Source organism: Notothenia rossii, assembly GCF_949606895.1.
Source record: "Notothenia rossii genome assembly, chromosome: 4".
Classification (NCBI taxonomy): Eukaryota; Metazoa; Chordata; class Actinopteri; order Perciformes; family Nototheniidae; genus Notothenia; species Notothenia rossii.
In genome coordinates, this window is record NC_136902.1 from 56,215,679 (window position 1) to 56,233,867 (window position 18,189).

Here is an 18,189-nt window from a genome sequence, read left to right on the forward strand (position 1 = left end):
TATTTGAAATATTCTAAAGTAAATGATACATTTTTTCACAAGCATTGCGCAAATACATGCCTTATTTCATCGGGATAAAGTGCTTAAGAAGAACCATATTATACATACACACATGGGCGTAATTTCCACTGGGAACAGGGGGGACATGTCCCCCCCACTTTTCAAAATCTCGTTTGTGTCCCCCCCACTTTTTAAATGAGTTTTTTTTTTAACGCAAGTGTTCATCGTCATGGGGGAGCGTCTGTTTGTGTGTGTGGCAGGAGCACAGTTTGTGTGAGAGACAGAGAGAGACAGAGAGAGACAGAGAGAGACAGAGAGAGAGAGACAGCGAGAGTTACAGAGGTTGTTGTATCTGGTGCTAGCTCGGAGCTAACGGAGATTAGAAGCTTTTTCAACAATAAGGAGAGGGAGAGTCCTCTCCTGTCGGACTGAGAGGCTGAGATAACGTCACCTCAGGGAGGTAAAGGACTCGCTGAGTGATTGTAAACTTTAGTTATCTCAGTGGGTCTCAAACGGTTTGGTCTAAACAAATATTTCCATCTATTTAATATAGTTGTTCAAAATAATAAATAATTCAGATGTCATTAAAAAAATTAAAAACACAGTTTGAAAGGGAAGTGATTATTAAAATATGCATAAATAAAAAGAAAGAATGCAGACTAGGTAAGATAAAGATAGGAGAGAGGAGTTTATCAATGATGTGTTATTGGTTGTGAGAATATTCTAATGGTTTTTGGAGTATTGAAATATATACAGTTCTGTTTCATATGAGTGTTGAGAGTTGTATCCATAAATCTCTTAATTTGTGCACCAGATTGATGCTTTAACTTCAATTTAAAGAAAAAAATCTTACCTGGGGTGCATGCCCCCGGACCCCCCTATAGGATGTGAGGTAATCACAAATAAAACAGGTTCATGGATAGATAAGTTTGCACACTCATTATATACACTACACATTTGTCTTGGATTTGTTAACACCATAGTCCCTAATATATATTTGTAGAAAGGCAGGAAATGGAATTAAATAGAGAACAATGTTTCATTGCGGAGGACCCCCTGTTTTGTGTCCCCCCCACTTCTCAAACCAAAGTTACACCCTTGCATACACATACATACAAATCTAATGGGGAATATAAAAGGCAAATTGAATCAAAAATGTTTCATCATGCAGGTCTTTTAATACCTGTGAAAAATGTATATGCTTAGATGTTATAGGTTACTTAAGCAATAGCTCACGACAGGCCGTGGTATATGCTCATTATATCACAGCTAAGGGGCGTGGTTCGGCCCGACGAGAAGCGGAGGGTCGACAACCCCCTTAGCTGTGATATAATGAGCATATATCACGGCCTGAAGTGAGCTATTGCTTTTATAAAACGGTTACCAAGTGTGGCAATATGAAAGAAAAAGAAACACTCTAATTTAAATAGTTTTTATTAGTAAATAATGATGTTCAAAATAAAATAGTCCCTCCGTTGCCTTCTGCACAAAACATAGTGCAAGGTGGTTGCTATGCAACAACACTAACAGCAAGCAAACATATTAGACAGAGAGCGTTGATCCATTATTTGGCTGTTTATTTACATTAATGTGTATGTTGCTGTTTATTGTGCATCCACTGAAAAACTGTCCAGCATCAGTAGCATGGCTTACGTGGTCACTTGTATAGGTTGAGGTTGTTCGAGGCTTTTGCTTGGCGTGGCGAGAATATTGCTCCACTTTCTCCGGTCCCCGAGATTGGGCTTCCAGTAGCTCTGGAGAGAGCTTTCGCACCTGTAGCCACTAACGGTCATAATTTCTCTGCTTGGTTTCAAGACCCGCATCAGAAAGCTTTTGAATGGTGGTACTTTTCCAGTTGGTCTAACTGCTCTTCACGTAGCTCTGCATGTCGTAGTTTAGGTGCTTTTTTTTCTGGAGATAGGCACTGCTCAATCCACTCCTGAATACTATAGTAAGACCCCCCCGGAGTTCGAAGTTAATCTTAAATCTTTCCATTTTATGCTTTGTAAGTTTGTTTCGTAACGGAAGAAATTTAAATATATTTATAAAACTGACAAGTCAAATTAAGCAATCTGATTGGTCGATAGCGTTTTTGCGGACCTCTTTGATTACAGATTTGAAAACATCGTTGCTTGCTTTAAAAGTGGCACAATTCATTATGTTAAACCTTCAAAAGTATCTAGATATTCCTGCCCTCATGCCAAAGGAACTGCACACTGAATATGTTTTGCCGCTTGATGTCTATGTCTGGACCGCTGCGTCAAAAAGGAGGGCTTCTGCCCCGTTACTTCTCCGCTGCTTTCTTGTTCCAGTATGAAAAGCAAACTGCAGGCAGTTTGCTTTTCAGCCCAACGGTATACTGTTTTTCTCAGACGCGGAGGGATACTGACTTGTTGTGAAAAGTAACTTACAATTCTACCCGTGGTATACGCTCAGTATATCACGGCTAAGAACCAATCAGATTTCTTGATTTGACTTGTCCGTTTTATAAATCTGTTATAAACATTTCTGTTAATCATCAAAGGAAATTGTGTGTATCAGTAAGGTCTAAATGTGTTGAATGCATTTCCCTCCTCATATTAGATTTGTATCAAAGTTGTATACCTGCAATATCAATCAATCAATCAATGTTTATTTTATGTTACATTTGTCTCAGTGGACTTCACAGTTTGTACAGAATATCAGTATGACAATACGACACCCTCTGTCCTTAGACCCTCACATCGTACAAGGAAAAACTTCCGGAGAAAACCCACAGTTTAAAGGGGAACATGGGAGAAACCTCAGGGAGAGCCACAGAGGAGGAATCCCTCTCCCAGGATGGACAGACGTGCAATAGATGCCGTGTGTAAATCGAAGAGATAATACATTTTACAGCGTAGATAGACCAAATGTTTGGAAAGACCACATTTTTGGAAATGCATGTGTCTATAATAAGAAGATGAGTCCACGAGGATGTCAACAATCCTGTGGGAGCCATCAGGGAAGTAGTATGATGAGAGTCAGGCAGGACCACAGTGACAGGTTCAGACACGACTCAAAGTCCAGGACTCAGATCCAGAACTCAGGATAGAGGATCCAGGACACAGGACCGCAGCAACAGGATCAGCCACGACTCAGGATCCCGGCATAGATAGACACCAAAAAGAAATTTGGAGGAAACTGGGTTATTCGGAACATGAGAGTACACAGGTACAGACAGAGAGAAGGAAGAAGTAAGGCGTCCCCCGACAGTCTAAGCCTATAGCAGCAAAACTAACGTGTCTACGTACATGCACTCCCTTAGGATAGGTTGAGGGAAAAGAGTAGCAAGTAAGAAGTAAGGAACATAGGTGGAGAGGCACATCGTGTCTACGTACATGCACTCCCTTAGGATAGGGTTAGGGAAAAGAGTAGGAATTAAGATGTATGCGCCACATCTATACCATGAGCGCATTGCTCCTAAAAAGTATTTTGGCACTCGGCAGGGATCAAGGCACGTATATGCCTCTCCCTGCTTCCACCGTCTACACACACCACCAAATTACATACCATCAGTAAGGAAAAAGAGTAAGAACTAAAATGTATAGGTGAAGAGGCACAACGTGTCTACGTGTCTAATGTACTCTTATTAGATTATTTCAACTATAAGCTTTATCAAAAAGGAAGGCCTTAAGCGCACTCTGAAAAACGGATAGGCTGTCTGCCGCCCGAACACAAACTGGAAGCTGATTCCACAAAAGTGGAGCTCGATAAGAAAAGGCTCTGGCTCCCATTGTACTTTTAGAGACTCTAGGAACAACCAACAACCCTGCATTCTTGGAACGCAATGCCATAGTAGGACAGTAGGGTATAATGAGCTCTTTAAGGTAAGATGGCGCCTGCCAATTAAGGGCTTTGTAGGCGAGAAGAAGCATTTTAAATTCTATCCTGTGTTCTATAGGGATCCAGTGTAACCCCCAGTTTCCACCGGGTCCGGCTGCGCCGCGGTGATCGTAAGCATCGCGGCCACTCTATTCAATGGGTGCTATTCCACCACACGCGCCGCGTTACGGCTCAGACGCGTCCCAGAAGCGGCCCAGAAGCGGCTCAGCGCAGCGCTTCTCTAAAATTAGGATTAATCCTATTTTTGCCGCGGCGTAGCCGTAACGTAAGGTCGGGCAGGCAGCCCCCCCTCGCAGGAAGTGGAAAGGTGAGCATCCGGGCCAGGCCCATCCCCCACATATACTAATTTAGCAGACCCCCCTCCTTCATCACAACACCTCCACTACGATACGCACAATGGACGACGAGGTTTTCATCATGGAAGTGGAAAAACACACAATTTTATATGATGTATCCAATGCTTACTACAAGGGCAACATCAGAAAGGACAAGGCCTGGTTTTTAGTCGCTGCAGTTTGTGGAGTGGAAGGTAACAACTACATATGAATGTTTTAAAGTTAATTAATATCCAAATTAAACCCGAATCAATAACAAAACTGCGAACCTGCACGCACGACGCTACGTTTCTGAAACGCTTCTGGGACGCGTCCGGTGGGTTATGGCGCTAGACCAAAACCGCGGCGCAGCCGTGACGCGGCGCAGCGCGGCGCAGACGGACCCAGTGGAAACTGGGGGTAAGGCAGCCAGAACAGGAGTAATGTGGTCCCTTTTCCTAACTCTAGTTAGTACACGAGCTGCAGCATTTTGAATCAGCTGAAGCGACTTAACTGACTTCTTGTTACACCCTGATAATAAAGAGTTACAATAATCCAGCCTAGCAGTAACAAATGCATGGGCTAGTTTCTCTGCATCGTTTTGAGGCAAGATATGCCTGCTTTTTGCTATGTTACGTAGATGAAAGAAGGCGGTCCTTGAGATTGATTTTATGTGGGCTTTAAAAGATAAATCCTGATATAAAACCAAGATTCCTTACAGTCTCACTGGAGGCCAAATTAATGCCATCCATAACTAGTATATCTTTAGATAGTTTGTTTCGTAGATTCTTTGGACCGAGTACAATAACTTCAGTTTTAGCCGTGTTTAACATCAAAAAGTTTAAGGTCAACCACGTTTTTAAGTCCTTGAGGCAGTCTTGAATTTTATTTAGATGAATGGATTCATCGGGCTTGATGGATAAATATAGTTGAGTATTATCCGCATAACAATGAAAATGTACAGAATGATTCCTTATAATATTGCCTAACGGAAGCATATATAGTGTGAACAAAATAGGTCCAAGCACTGAGCCCTGTGGCGCTCCATGGCTCACTTTGGTTTGCATGGAAGATTCATCGTTGACACGTACAAACTGAGAGCGTTCAGACAAATAGGACCTAAACCAGCCTAAAGCAGTTCCCTTTATGCCAACTAAGTGCTCTAGTCTTTGCAATAGGATATCATGGTCGATCGTATCAAATGCAGCACTGAGATCGAGCAAGACAAGAATAGAGACAAGTCCCTTGTCAGAGGCTATTAGAAGGTCATTTGTGACTTTAACCTGGGCTGTCTCTGTGCTATGATGTGTTCTAAAGCCAGACTGGAAACCTTCAAATAAATCATTGTTTTTTAAGTAATCACACAACTGTTTTGCGACCTCTTTTCCAAGAATTGTTGAGAGGAACGGAAGATTAGAAATAGGTCTGTAATTGGCTAAAACCTCTGGATCGTGGTTGTGCTTTCTAAGATGTGGTTTTATTACTGCTACTTTAAATGATTGTGGAACATAGCCTGATAATAAAGACATATTCATCGTATTTAACAAAGAAGTGTTAATGAATGGAAAAACTTCCTTTAACAGCTTAGTTGGAATCGGGTCTAAGATACACGTTGATGGTTTAGAGAAAACAATCATTCAATTCAATTGTTCAAGGTTTATGGTTGAAAAGCATTCTAATTTACTGTAATATTACAACTTACGTTGCCGGGAGCTGTTGATAACACTATACTGGTCAAAGGCAAGAGGTCATTAATTTTGTTTCTAAGAGTAACAATTTTATCATTAAAAAAGCACATAAAATCATTACTACTGAGTGCTATGGGAATAGAAGGCTCAATCGAGCTGTGGCTCTCTGTCAGCCTGGCTACAGTGCTGAAAATAAATCTTGCATTATTCTTATTCTCATCTATTAATGAAGAGTAGTAAGCTACTCTTGCTTTACGCAGTGCTTTCTTATATTCATTGAGAGTAATATGCTACATTAAACGAGATTCTTCAAGTTTAGTGGAACGCCATATCCTTTCGAGTTGTCTCGACTTTTGCTTTATTTTGCGGGTTTCGGCCTTATGCCCTGGAGCTAGTCTATGTTGTTTTATTTTCTTCCTTTTCAAAGGAGCAACAGAGTCTAATTTTATTCGCAGGGCATCTGTAGCACTATCAACATGATCGAGTTAAGTATTGGTGGAATCTCTTCCTTAAATTTGGCTATAGCACTAACAGATCTGCTGCAGGAACTTTTGATTAATGGTTTGTAGTCTAGTAACAGTACTTCAAAAGTTACTAAGAAATGGTCGGATAAAGCAGGATTATGCGCTTCGACTAATAGTTGCTCAATTTCAATACCATAAGTCAGAACAACGCAAGACTAAAAACAAGACTTTCAAAGGAGGTATAATTTAATTTTGGTTTAGTATTAATTTGTAAATTTGAGTCAAAGATTGCTGCAACTCCACCTCCTCGGCCTGTGCCTCGAGCAATATGAGTATTGATATGGCTGGGTGGAGTGGCCTCATTTATGCTGACATATTCTTCATGTGTCAACCAAGTTTCAGTGAGACAGCATATATCAATATTATAATCTGATATTAAATCATTTACCAATATTGCTTTAGATGCTAGAGATCTTATGTTTAAGAGACCACATTTAATCTTCCTGTTTTGTTGCACTGTAGTAATTGTTACATTTACTTTTATTACGTTATAATGTGTGACACTTCTATTAGGTTTTACCTTAAATTGTCCTTGGGCAGACACACACACCGTTAATATTGGGTATTTTATTGGAGAGAGCGCAGAGAAGCGTGTAAGACTGCTACTCCTCCTGGTCTCAACTCCAGTTTGTCATTGATTAAGTCCACAAAGCTCTGAAATGTTTGCCGAAATGAGATGTGCACCTTCCAAAGTAGGATGAATGCCGTCTCTCTTAAGCAGATCAGGTTTTCCGCAGATAAGAAGGCTGTCCAATAATTTACGAAGCCCACATCGTTTGCTGGGCACCACCAAGACAACCAGCGCTGAAATGAAGACATGCGGCTATACATGTCGTCATTGATCAGATTGATTCCAGACAATAAAACAAGTCTGGAATGTTATGACAGGAATTCATTTTTCTTTCACCTTTAAGGTCAAGAGGTAAGCAGCTCAAATACAGTGTTGACATTACGAGGTAATGTATCAGGAATGTGCTCTTGCATGTGTTTGATTGGACGAAGCAGCACCAGGTGACATCATGTTGCGTTGATGACCCTGCGTTGTCACTGTTTCTGCTCCAACAGACTGGCTCCATTCAATTGAATGAGTCAGTCAGAACTGGCCCTAAAGTCATTTTCTCATTGCATGAGGATGATGCACTGTTGCCTTGCCTTCAGAGGGCCTGCATCAATAGAGGGGAGTGTGCTGCTGCAGGTACAGGTGAGCTGCAGCCAAACAGAACAGTTCCAGTTCATTTCCACAGCGAGGGAGAGAGACCCAGAGCAAGAAGTATTCAGATCCTTTACTCGGGTAAAAATACTAAAACTACTAAAAGTGATGACTTTTACAGTACTTAACACTCTGTAGTACACAAAGTGTCCAAAATGTGCTTCACATTAATTAATCATAACACTAAAACACTCTTATATGTATCTGTTAGTGGTAAAAACAGAGTTATATGACTTCCTTTAAAATACAAATATTTTAAAATAACCATTCTGCACTATGAGTACTTTTATTTTTGATAGTACGTTTTGTTCATAAAACTTCTGTACTTTACTTAAGTAACATGTTGAACTAAGAAGTTGTACTTGTAATAGAATACGCTTAGAATGTGTTATAACTAATTTAACAACAAAGTAAGTAAAGTATCTGAGTACTTCTTCCATCATTCCAGTTGACTAATGTAAGGGTGTTGAAGATGATGTCATGGAAGTTTCACGCAGCGTCACTATGACGATCAGCTAAAACATCCATCCTACAATAAGGGTGACTGCCCTCAGTGGAAAATACAAATAAAAAGTACCTGGTACCAAAAGTATTTTGTTTGTTCATGATGAGTTGAGAGGAAGCTTTTGGGGATTTAGTGTATCTTTATTGTAACTCTAGTTATTTGGTCAACTATTTTGAGGCTAATTATAGGGTAAATTACCTTGATTAAAGTTTGAAGAAAGTTTCAATCATAGTTTATTTTATTGTCAGATAAATCCATCCTGGTTGAGCCGACATGGTTCATGAACTTTCCTGCATAACAACACCAACAGATTGGGAACAAAAACATTAATATATCTAACTTGAAATGCTGGAGAGCATGAAAGCTGGACAGCAGAAAGCAAACCATAGTCATATATTATGGTCATTTAAAGCTTTAAGTGGCTTATGGAAAATAGCTTTATGTTGTTGTCTCATCATTGGGTTTATGAATTTGCTGCATCAGTCCTGAAACAATGGAGCGGAGCAGCTGATGAGGTTATCTGTGGCAGTTTGGACCGAGGAGAACATCCCTGACGGAGGTTTACACCCCGCCCTCCACCTCCCAGCCACCATATTGTGCAAACACACCATGTAAACAGCTGGGAAGAGCAAGTGTGTGTTTGAGTGTGTGTGGGCCCCATGTATATACATGTGTGTGATAGAAAGAAATAAGGACTATAAGAAAGAACATTAAGAAAAGTAAAAGACAGACGAACATCAGGAGATGACGAGGATTAGATCAGAGATAGAAACACAGAGGCCTTTGTCTCTCTTATCCTCCCCACGTAGGTGTCTCACACTTTAACCCCATGACTTCTTCACCTCTCAAACCCCCGATCCCTCCCCCCTCCCCCCCTCCTTTCTCCACACCCTTCCCCATTCATCCCTCCCTCTCAGCATCCCTCCGCCCTGTACTCCATCCCAGTGCAAACAGTCCTCGTGCTGCGGGAACAAAGCACGGATGAATAATGGCAGTGAAATGTCACCGTTTCTTCATGGCTGCCACCTCCTCCCGCGCTCTGGCCAGCGCCCAGCCCTACGTTAACGATTAACCAGCCGAGCAGCACCTGAAGCTGGAACAATGAACAGAAAGAGGGAGGGGGAGGGAAGGTGGAAAAGTTAGAGAAGGTGCATGGAGGGAGAATAAAACTACGGGACAGGAACGTTTTTTTATATCACAGTACTCAAAGTCTCACTGTGACAAACCGAAGACTCCACAAAGTGACATACAGAATATCACCTGCTGTATTGTATTAGAACAACTCTTATCAGAACTAAAGAAATACATATTTAAGCCCCTATATTTTGATATAATATGAAATGTTTGCTTTGAAGTTGTCAATTAGCATTGTTTTTTGTCCCATTACAGCGAAACAAATCTAAAAACTGTAAGATTTCTTGCAGATATGACCGAATTTAATCAACATATTTCTATCTCTGCTGCTGTCTCTCATGCTTTGCTGTTTTTGTGATCTGCAGGTGTCACATGAGCTCTGAGATCACCTGTTAGTCAAACAAGGATGGCAACGCGTCATCCGTAAATTGAGTTTTTGTTGGTGGTGTTCCGTTTTTTCTTGTGTTCAAAAAATCCTCTGTACACTCTGTGCTGAGCAGCAAACAGCATACATACAGGGAGTAGCTGCCTCAGGTGTTGAATGAGAGAAAAAAGTGAATGCAGGTTTAGAGATCCCACAGTCATATCAAAAAAAGTCTTGCTTCTGATGTTCATCTCTATAAAACTACATGTGCTTCTTCTCTTTCATCAAAAACATCCAGAATCTACGACTATCCAAAATGCTTCCTCCTTTAACTCAAGCCATAAGCATTTTTCTGCTCCAAAGGAAGAACAATCGTTACATCGTCAAAAGTATTACAATACCAATCACTAATATTAATGACATCTTATGGACTCTCAAAGACATCAATATCAGATAATAACTGTTCATGTTTTCAGTTTTCTCTGAAGACTTAACCTCTCTACTCTGTAAACCCTCAGTGACACATCAACAGTCTAGCTCCTCTCATTGTACTGCGGGAATGAAAACATCAAATATGACCATCTCTATCCTCGTACTTCACCTCTTTGTCACTTTTATTTCTCTCTCAGACGCAGACTCCTCCCTCCGTCTTTGCTCTCTACTTTCTTCCCCATAAATACCTCTGTGTTCCCTCTCTCTCTCGCTGGCCTCCAGCTAACACTAGCACCTTTGTACGGCTAGCATGCCAGATGAGACTAAAATGAAATGCACTTTAATTGCAGCTTTCCCCCGTTATGAAAGGTGAGGAGGATTTACTGAGAGGAAATTATATTTTTAGGCCAAGATTTGGTGAAGAGGACTTCTTACTGTTTACTGTTGAAGAAAAGATAGAAATATCAAGAACACCCTTCAAATGATCAAGGACAAGAAATCGGGAAGAGTTAATGTAACCTCTTTACAATGGTGCTAGTTTAACCAACTGCAATCCAAATGCAAACCAGTTTGGTTTACCCTTCCCAATGCCCAATACTTCACTATGTACATCGATGATTTACTCACCAACGCCAGCGTGAATATCGCTCACAACAACAACAATGGCAGACGGTGTCGGAGCTATGCTTATGTTGCTCCAAATTTTGGCATTGTGGCAATTGTCGACCGCTGGAGTCATACGCCCCTGGCTCCACCAGTTTAGCCTGCTGTTTGCTAAAGACAGCTGCCGCCGGAAAGTTTTCAAAAAATGTTTTAGTCACTAGCAAGAAGTCTTCTTACTTGCCTTCTGTTGGTGCATAGAGAGGTGCAGGAATGAGTCTTAAAATACGTAAACAAATTTAGCTGAAGATGCCTCCCCTCATTCTCTGGCTTCTGCCATCCCAGCCCCTTCCACATTTTAGCACGACCCGCTCCCTTATTATTTGCCTGAAATAAGTTCTGTGATTAAAACAAATTTAAGATATGCAAAATGTTCGTTCAACAACCTTAAATATAGATATGTCACGAAACATGTCAGTATATACTCCACTGGTGAATGTCTGAAGCTGTCTTAAAACAAATGACTAAATTACGCTACATCATCACAATGAGCATTAGTCTCCTTTAGCCTAGCCTAACATTAGCTTTTTACTTCTGGCAGTTGCACTAATGCTTCAGAAATCATAAAGTGGTTTAACACGTGGAGATTATCCTTCTGAACAAAACGTGTTAGTTTAATAAAAGGGTGTTTGTCACAGATCTTATTTTGACTAATGCCTGATAATCAATGGAATAAAAGACACTCGTAAACTGCTCTATAGCAATCCTAGTGGTTAAACAGGCCACAATTCTAACACAAATGACTTAATTCAGGCATTTTATCACTGATATTCATATTGTCGTGGTATTATTCCTCTTAATGTAAACCCATTGTTCATACATATAATGGCCAAAGAAAAAAATTGTGTTCATAGTAAATGTAATAATAGTATGTTCTAACGCTGAATGTAAGTGTTTATTTTGTCTACATGTAAATCCTTTGAGAACAAGTGAGATGTTATTGGACCAAAAATAACTGTTGGAGCCACAGTAGCTTATTTATTCTGATCTGTAGTTTTTTTCCCCGTTAAGAAGTCAGAGGGCTCTTTGAGTCATAGTGGTTTTATAGCAAACCACGTGGTAACCAAAGAACTTTAAAGAACCTTCCCTTTTCTGGGCGTATGAGACAGGGGAGGAGACATGGAGGCCAGAAGAGGTCGGGAGGAGAAGAGGGAATGGGATAGAGGTATGGGTGGAGAACGGGCGGGGGGGCACTCGGTAAATAAGATGTCTGATTCATAGAGCGGATGTTTTGAAGGAAACACACTGAGGATGTAGCTGCACTCGCTCTGGGTCTCTCTCCCTCGCTGTGGAAATGAACTGGAACTGTTCTGTTTGGCTGCAGCTCACCTGTACCTGCAGCAGCACACTCCCTCTATTGATGCAGGCCCTCTGTCTCCAGGCAGACCTCACTGGCACAGTCACACTGGGTCCACTTCCAAAATGTCCCACTCATTACTCCACACTCTGCACGGCAGCCAGAAACCTTCTCAGGGAAACAGAAATATCATTAAATGCGAGAGAAGGATCGGATTTGAATGTCAGTCGCCACCGTGGGTCTGTTGCATGTTAACAGTTTGTTAAACTAAATCCGGAGCAAGCGACGAGCCAATTTCATCTCAAGAGTCCAAAAGTGCAGTGTGTCCTACAGAGGATCCTGTGGTGGGACTCAAATCTGTTCCATTGGTGACACAATCACATAATTCTTAACATAATGCATGTATTCTATATAAACACATATATTTTTATCTTATTTATTTCTAGCTTATTTTGTACTATTAGTGACAAATGTGTTACGGTTAGGGCTTAAGTTTCCATATCATATTCCATGAAATTGACTTCCATTTTATAATAATAATAATAATAAATAAATAAATAAATAAATAAATATAATAATAATAATAACAATAATAATAATTGTAATACATTTTTGATAGGTCAGATCGGAGGCATTTATATAACAGGATTTATCAAAAATAACATTAAAATATTTGATCATATCATATACATAACCTTAAGAGTGAAACATGTAGCTTTAATATGTTCAAAAGACACAGCATTAATAGAAGAAGCTTTGCATTCACATCCTTGTGTTTACTCTTCCTGTTTCTGTTGACTTCACTATTTATTCAAACTATTAAAAGAGAGAATAAGGAAAAACCTGAGTCCTCTGTCTCCCCAGTGGTGAACAGATTCCTTCCTCTCCTCTCAGACCAGACTCCCCCCCTGTCTCCCCTCTGAATCACTTCCATTCAGACACATCATACCTTTAATTACTTGTTGACAAAAGCTTTTAATGCCAAATGTTTGTGTCATTTAAAATATTACCCCTGGATAAGTAAGAGCTGTGCATTTCTAAGATGCTACATCAGACACCTTTATTCAGTTAAAGTACAATCACCTCAGTCATGATGAATCAGTTGATGGGTGTGTATAATGCATTATCCTGGAGGGAGCCAGAGGATATCTTTTTCATATTTACATTTCATTTGACATAATGCTTGTAATCAGGGTGTAACATTTGACAAATATTTTGTTTTATTTATTATATTATATTGTTATTTTTTACTGGACATTGTGTCAGTATTTTCAAAAAATACAATACAATTCACAGTTGGGTCATAGTAAAATAATATATTTTGTTATTAATTATTTCTCTTTTTAATTAATATATAAATAGACATTTTAAAACCTGCTTTGCCTGCATGTATTAGGCTTATTATTAACATACCCTTTACAATTGTATATAATTAAGTTTATAATATAGTATATAGTAAATTATAGAATGACTCTTATAACATAAAAAACAAATCCTTATCAAATAAATAAAGGATGTTTCTTAAATCATTTAATCACATTCTCTTACCATGTTTGTGGCAATTCCCACAGTTTGGGACGAGACGTGCTCTGTTGACAGCTGTACACAAGTGTGTGAAATCACTCAAATCACACAATGTGCTTTTCACAGAATATCAACACACACAGAACGCATGGTGCACTGAAAAAAAAAGGCTGTTGGTTTCACATGATTTTAACATGGACATCGGTTGCACATATTAAAAACATGTGTACTCAAAACTATTCCATTATGTTAAAGACACACAACTATGTTATGTCAAAGAAACATGACATTATTTTAATGTGAATATTTCCTTTAATATTAGTTATATTCATTTACCCTATGTTTAACCAACATTACTTTTAATGTTCATTTTAGGCTTTTAATATACTCAGTAAATGTCATTTGTACCTGTTAAAGCCACATTAATGTTTTGTTTAAACTACATGCTATAGTTTTCTGTTTAATCTACCTATAGTGCTCAAGGGGTACATAAGATTATTTATTTCATGTGAATAGAGGCATGTCGTACATTCTTCTACAGGATCCATCCTAATCTCTTATATCTACAGCATTTATCATAACATTTTAAAACAAATAGTCAATAAAGACAAACACATTTCTTTGAACAACATTCATGTATTTTTCTCAAAAAATAAAACAATATTAACAACCACCACACGTCCAGATGAGCTTTTGGTTTTTCCATCATGCAGCCCCAGGAGAATTAACAAATAAATTGAAAATAAAGAAATAGAAAATGTTTGTGATGCATGTACATATACATTATTGTGTTAGAACACAGCAAGGAAGCTTAAAGGAAACTATTCTCCCGACCAAAATAAAGGTTTATTGTACCAAATGGCAAAGAAAGGCTTATTTTTGTAACTCATTCATAGTAAACAATTAACAGAAAATGTCAACGCCTAGCCAAAAAAAGGAAATGTTCTTGCAAATCCATTATTTAAATAGTAACCTGCTAATATGAAAGAGCACTTTAATACAAAAAAGCAATGGCATTGCTTTGGAAAAATACATATAATAATGGCCTGGTTTCTCACCACATATGCACTAAAGAAAGTATTACAAATAAAAACAAGAACTGACATTTTGAAGCAGCGCAATTAGTACATTCTGAAACACATGACAAGTGGTACATTCTGAAAACACATGACCCCAGGAAAAAAAAAAAAAATCAATACATATATATACCCATTACTAAGTCCCTGTGTTTAACAAGTACATTTTGTCAGATTTCTGTACTTTTAAGCCTCCTTGTTATCTGATATACTCCTGTCTGACCTGATAAAACATTTTTCATTTCCTGTATCCGTTTTAAATTAAAAGCTCTCAGTGTAGTCTGGCTATTAAACAAAAAACAGGGATGTTCACATACTTTAGGGTTTAGGCTATATACTATGTGGTGTTTCAATAAATGCATATTTTAAAGCCCAAAAAAAATTAAAAGTTCAAATATTACTTCTACTGACCACAGACTCTCTCATTGAGGTACACACACAGCCCCTTGAGAAGACAATCCCGGTCTAAATCGACATCAACCTAAGTGAAGGGGAATAAGAAAATAAAGAATCTATTTTGCTCAATGAAATGTGTACACTATTGACTCGATGTATAATTTCCTTAAAATGAATTCTTACTTGAGTCATGTTTGACATAATACAGTTCAGACGCTGGCCTATCTGTCCTCCTCTCTTCTCAAAAACCTTCAGAAGTTTGTCAGATAGCACATCCAGCTGAGAGAGAAATCTTGATTGGAGGGGCAGGGTTGCGCTTAAACTCCGCATTTATCAAAGAAAACAAAATATCACAGTCATATAAATCATGAAATCATTTCATTTTCTATTGATGTTATGATTGTAGTTGTTTGCTTGCCTCAAAACGATGCAGAGAAACTAGTCCATGCATTTGTTACTTCAAGGCTAGCTTATTATAACTCTTTATTATCAGGGTGTACCAAAAACTCAGTTAAGTTGCTTCAGCTGATTCAAAATGTATTGACCAGAGCACAGAAAAGAGACTACATTACTCCTGTTTTGGCTCTATAGTGAGAATAACTTTTTATATCAAGTACGAACAACCAAGTTAGACTACATTACATTTAATTTAGTTTAAGTTTTTTTCAAAAGCGACTTAAAATAAGTATTACTGTAATATAAGACTACATATAAGAAACACCCTTATAGCCATTTCAACAAACAAAGCATTATCACTTTTGTGAAGGAGGCTTTATCGCAGAATGTTTGGCTTTTGCCTCTCACTTTCTGAATAACTTTTGGCTAATAAATCAGAAAATGTGTATATCCCTGCAATGTTTTCAGTATGTAAATGTTATGAATACATATTCAGACATTGTCCGACTAATACCAGTTTTCAATTAGTTAAAGATCAAGTTTAAGTTAGTCAAGTAAATCACACAAAACATTTGAATACTCACCATTTACTAAAAAAAGATCAAGGAAGTCAACGCCCCCATCTGCTCCTCCGCCAAAGAAGACAACTTCTCCCCAGCCTCGCCCCATCGCTGACCAGGCCGTAAACACATTCAACCAGCCCTACATGGATAACAGCTTGGCCAATACCCTGCAATCTCTGGCCAGCTCCATGCAGAGAATCGACACTCGCCTCCAGTCCCTGGAAAGTGTTTCAGCTGAAGCCTCCACTTCAGCAACTACCAGGGCCGTACTTTCTCCCATGGCGCTGCCAGGGTTCACGCCGGGTCAGGCCCTCTCTGTCCAACACACCGATGCCTCCCCTTATTCTTTGGCTTCTGCCATCCCAGCCCCTCCCAAAGGCAGTGCTTGAATTGGAATAAAAAATGTGCCAGTACTCTAAATCAGCAACAAGTATTTGGCACAAAGTCATAGTATATCCTATAATGCTGGTGGGTTTGTCTCTTTACTGTATATTTTAGAAAGGCTCACTGTACTTAAACAAAATGACTCAGGGTGCATCTGAGATTAGAGGGGGTGCAGTGGTAAAGTGCTATTTTTATAAGTGGGGAGTGGACCTGACACCCTCTAGTCTATGGGGGTCCGGGGGCATGCTCCCCCGGGAATTTGAGAGAAAAATGAAGAGATATATGGATACCTCTCAACATCCATAATGAAACAAATGTAAACAGATTTACTTTTTCTTTATGGATATAAAAGAAAGTAAAGCTTGACTCCTACTGGCTGGTTAAATGACTCCTCGTCCCTGAGGCCACTACCAGTTTTTTGTGCCATTTTGCTGGATTTATTTGTCAATAGCGTTGCTACACAAAGTGATAGCCCTCTAGTTTAAATCTACTACCCAAAAAGAAACATATGGAGATGGGTTACTATTTAAAAGAAATTGCAAATCTATTTGGGAACAGTGGAGCCGGGCCTCAAATCCTATAGGGGGGTCCGGGGGCATGCTCCCCCGGTAAGATTTTTTTTTAAATGTTGGACTTAAATGCATCAATCTGGTGCATTTTGAGGGGGAAATAAAGAGACTACACCCATATGAAACAAAAATGTATACATTTAAATAATCATAAAATCATAAGTACATGGCCATAACCAATAACATACAATATCCAATATGAAAACACATTGAAACTTGTTTATTTATTTGTTTTTGGTTCATTTATAGTTGTGAGTGTGTCTGGGCTCCTGCATCAGCCTCTCCTGTCTCCCTCCTCTCCCCCCTGCTCCTCTTTGAGGCAACAGCAAGGACTAGTTTTAGCTCTCAACAAGTTTATCTTACCTTTTTTCACCTAGTTAACATTTTGTTTGTATTATTCATGCATATTTTACTCATCACTACCCCCTCAAATGGAAATATGTGTTTACATAAATGGTGACCGAACCGTTTGAGACCCACTGAGATAACTTAAACTAAGTTAACTATCTAAAGACTCAGAGAGTAATTTACCTCACCAGAGCTGTAGTTATCAGCCTCTCAGTCTGACAGAAAGGACTCTCCCTCCACCTTGTTGTTGAAACAGCTCCTTATATCCGTTAGCGCAGCTAGCTAGCACCAGATGCTAACAACAATACACGTAACCGGTGCGCGCGCTTTCTCGCTCGCTCGCGCCACACATACACCAACACACACCCTCCCGAGCTTGAATGACACACAGAGACCAATCGAGGGCATTAGTATGATCTGTATGAAAGTGGCAATGTCGGCAGGCCACGTCATGTAGACAGCCAGTCACCCTCTGTGAGGCAGAGTCAGACCCACATTTGCGCTGCGTTGCGTTCTCAATATATACGTATATTGCCGGCGGCTGAGTACCGGCATTTTACTGAGTACCGGCACCTTGCCGGTACTCAGTAAGAAGTGCCGGTACCACATGGGTAAAAATCAGAAGTGCCGGTACTGCGTACCGGTGAGTACCGGCCCAATTCAAGCACTGCCCACAGGTAGGCCTTACATCCCCCAAGCCGCTAACATTTCCCCCCGGCTCAGGTCAAAAATACTCCAAGGGCAGGACATTAACCTGGTTAGCCTCATCCTGCCTTCCCCTGAGTGCGACAAATCCATTGCCACCGGGGGAAACATCACAGCCGTGTTCAAAACATCAGACCCCCGTCTCAACAGAGACCTTTCTATAGGGCAGTTTCTGGTTGCTTTCGGCATATACCGAGAAGTTATATGCTCAGTCTACCCGGAAAGGAGGAAAGAAT